Source organism: Myotis lucifugus, unplaced genomic scaffold, assembly GCF_000147115.1.
Source record: "Myotis lucifugus unplaced genomic scaffold, Myoluc2.0 scaffold_42, whole genome shotgun sequence".
NCBI classification, from domain to species: Eukaryota; Metazoa; Chordata; class Mammalia; order Chiroptera; family Vespertilionidae; genus Myotis; species Myotis lucifugus.
In genome coordinates this window covers 1,336,517-1,340,271 of record NW_005871090.1, presented here as the reverse complement: position 1 = coordinate 1,340,271, position 3,755 = coordinate 1,336,517, and the positions used below count along the sequence as shown (strand labels likewise).

General features: G+C 43.5%; 1 protein-coding gene across 5 annotated transcripts in view; it reads left to right on the top strand.

Moving 5' to 3' along the window:
* MKKS (McKusick-Kaufman syndrome) overlaps window positions 1–3,755 on the top strand; it is a 23,168-nt gene that overhangs the window by 867 nt on the left and 18,546 nt on the right. The window lies entirely within an intron of this gene.

The window sequence follows — 3,755 nt, the reverse complement described above, 5'->3', positions numbered from 1 at the left end:
CCTCAATGATAGAGAGAGCATCGGCCTGCGGGCTGAAGGGTCCCAGGTCCGATTCCAGCCAAAGGGCACATGCCTGGGTTGCGGGCTTGATCCCAGTAGGGGGGTGTGCAGGAGGATCCGATCAGTGATTCTCATCATTGATGTTTCCTCCCTTCCTCTCTGAAATCAATAAAGAAATATGTTTTTTTTAAAAAATGCATTTCACTTTCAGAGTTGAACTATCACTGTTAAAGTGTGTATACATTTTGGGGGGACACCCTGATTATATAGATTGTGTAATATATATGTACACTATGTAATTTACATATACTTACCATATATATATATATATATATATATATATATATATATATATATATTGCTGAGTTAGCAGATACAGCAGTGACCAAGACAGGCATGGTCCCTGACCACGTGGAGCTTATATTCTAGCGAAGAAACAGTAAACATGCCCATTGATAAGTGAAGGCGATATTTCCAGGTTCTCCTAGGTTGGGTTATCGCGACCCCTTTGGCGGTCGAAGGACCCTTTCACAGGGGTCGCCTAAGACCATCCTGCATATCAGATATTTACATTAAGATTCATAACAGTGCTACATTACAGTTATGAAGTAGCAACGAAAATAATTTTATGGTTGGGTCACAACATGAGGAACTGTATTTAAAGGGCCAGAAGGTTGAGAACCACTGGGTTACTAGGAAGCAGGCTCTCGGAGACTTGAGGGCAGGACGTTTCTTAGGAAGGGCTTTTGGGTCACTAGGAAGAAAGCGAGCAGGGTGGGGTGGATGGGAAGGGTGAGCTGCAGTGCAGTCCCGAGGAAGGCCTGTCTCAGGAGCACTGGTGCTGGGTTGGGCCTTCAAAGTTGTCCCAGGTTGGAGGGAAGGGCTAAGGCAGTGGTTCTCAACCTTCCTAATGCCGCGACCCTTTAATACAGTTCCTCATGTTGTGGTGACCCCCAATTTCATTGTTACAAATTGAACGTAATTAAAGCATAGTGATTAATCACAAAAACAATATGTAATTACATATGTGTTTTCCGATGGTCTTAGGCAACCCCTGTGAAAGGGTCGTTCGACCCCCAAAGGGGTCGAGACCCACAGGTTGAGAACCGCTGGGCCAAGGCTTTCTACCCCTGCGTTGATTGGATAGCCATTGCCCTGGGAAGGGGGCATAGCTTCAGGTCTCTTTAGCCTAGTCAGTCCTGGAGGAGGACTGACCACTGAGCACTCCAAGGAGCTGGGGAAGTGTCTCTTTCCTAAGGGCGATCAGGGTGGCACATCACAGCATTCACCACAAGGGCAGAGCTCTGAAGGTAACAATGGGATGTGCTTGAGAGTATTCGAGGTGGGGGAGGGAAAAGCTTTAGAGCGGAGCCCAGAGAAAGGTTCTCTGAGTAGGTTACATCTGGGATCTCTCTCTTTTTTTTTTTTTTTTTTAAATCCTCACCCAAGCGTATTTTTTTCATTGATTTCTAGAGAGAGTGGGAGGGAGGGAGGAGGAGGAGGAGGGGGAGAGAGAGAGAGAGAAACATAGATTGATTGCCTCCCACACATGTTCCTACCAGGGTTGGGGTACAAACCTTGACCAGGAATTGAACCTGTGACCCTTTGGTCTGTGGGCCAGTGCTCTAACTCCTGAACCAAACTGTCCAGGGCTGAGTAGGTAACATCTGAATTAACAGCTGAAGTACCAGAATGAGCCACATTGTGTAGAATAAAGGGAACAAGACTCAACTTCCCGCTCTGCACTGAGAATATAGCAGAGAAACAAAACAAGTGACTGCTACCTTCTGTTATAGTGGGTGGCAGTTACCACTTTTTATAGATACTGACTCCCTGCTGTACCTAAAGATGGAGTAGGTAAAAATGGATTGGGACTAATTCAGAGGAAGAAAAAGAAGATGAGAAGTAGAGTTTTCAAAAGTTAGTCACTTTGGTAAAGACTTTTAATCTACATAGTATTTTTTTCTTCTATACAGCACAGATATACTTCCAATAATAATAATAGCTGCCATGTATTTAATACTTCACACATAATAGACACAGTACCAATAAATAAACAGTATATATGTAGTAGTCTTCATTGTGTAGCCAAAATTGAGGCAGTAAAGAAGTTATTTGCCCAAGATCATAACTAATTTGTGATGGAGGTTGGAACCTGATTCCCATCATTACTCAAAGCTTCATCGCATTAGGACTCTCATATTTAATCAGTAGGCAGCTTTAACTTTATCAAGGTTTATCAGAGAAACAAATATGAAATTATTCACCATCTTTGCTGTGTCCTTGAGTTTTCCTGTTTCCTTCACAATTAGCTTCCTGGCTCACTTTAGAAGCGTGTGTGTCTTTTCTTTCCTATAACATTGTGGAGTCTGATTATAGATCCACCTCACTCTAATCAAAAGAGCCTCAAAGACCTCCGAACCTCTCTCTTGAGAATCTGGATATTTTTATTGACATCTAGACGAAGTGAAACTGCGCAGAGAAGTGGACCTCCTTCGTGGGGACCACTTCCCTTAGCCATTTCAGTCCTCTCCTGTTGTTGCTACACTCCTGGTTCACCCCAGTAATATTTTTTAAATAATTAAAATAATAATAGGTAACAATCACTGAGTTCAGACTAAGTGCCACATATTGTGCTAACTGCACAGCAACCTCATGATTAGGAAATCATTGTTCTCATTTTACAGATGGTGGGACTGAGGCATCGCGAGGTTAAGTGGGCTCATCCACGGTCACTCAGCCAGATGTAGTGGTGAAGTAGAGGTTGAAAGCCCAGGCAGCAGGATTCCACCGCTCATTTTAACCACTACAGGGCAATGCATTCTTTTTTTTTTTTTTTTTAATCTTCTGATCCTCGGAGCTTATTTTTTAAATATGTTTTTATTGATTTCACAGAGGAAGGGAGAGGGGGAGAGAGAAACATCAATGAGAGAGAGAATCACTGATCGGCTGCCTCCCACATAACCTCCACTGGAACCAAGCCCTCAACCTGGGCATGTGCCCTTGACTGGTATTGAACCTGGACCCTTCAGTCCTCAGGCCGACACTCTGTCCACTAAGCCAAACCAGCCTGGGCAGGACAATGCATTTTTACTAAAATGTTTGGTTGTGCCTTACTTTCTGATGCAGGAACTAGATCCTGATGGGTGTTTTATGCTGTACTACGAAATTTAGAGTACACTTTCTAGTCAGAAATGTCACTGAGGACCTTTAAGCAAAGCAGAAACACAATCACATTTGTTTGGGGCTTTTTTTTTTTTGCAAGATAGCCATGTTAATAGTGTGGAGAGTGGATTAGTGGGGAGTAGACTAAAGCAATGGTTCTCAAACTTCAGCTAGAGAATTACCTAGAGAATTGGTTAAAACACAGATTACTGGACCCCACCCTAGAGTTTCTGATTCAGTAGGTCAGGAGCAGCCCAAGAATTTGTATTTCTAATTAAGTTACTGCTGATGCTACTGCTACTGGTGAGGGGACCACATTTTGAGAACCCCGGGACTGAACTAATGAGGACTGTGGCTGTGGGGAGAAATTACATAAAAGAAATGCCCTGTCAAGTGATAAGACTGTGTGACCGACTGGATGAGCAGTATAAGAAAAGGGTAGAGATACACTTTATCCAGATTTCTGAACTGAATGTCCTGGTAGGGAATGCTTTAAAACACACGCGCAAGAGAGAGGCGCACTCGCGCCGCGCCCTCAGAGACCCCAGAGATGGCAGATAACAGCAGCTTGGAGAGAAGAAGATCATTTT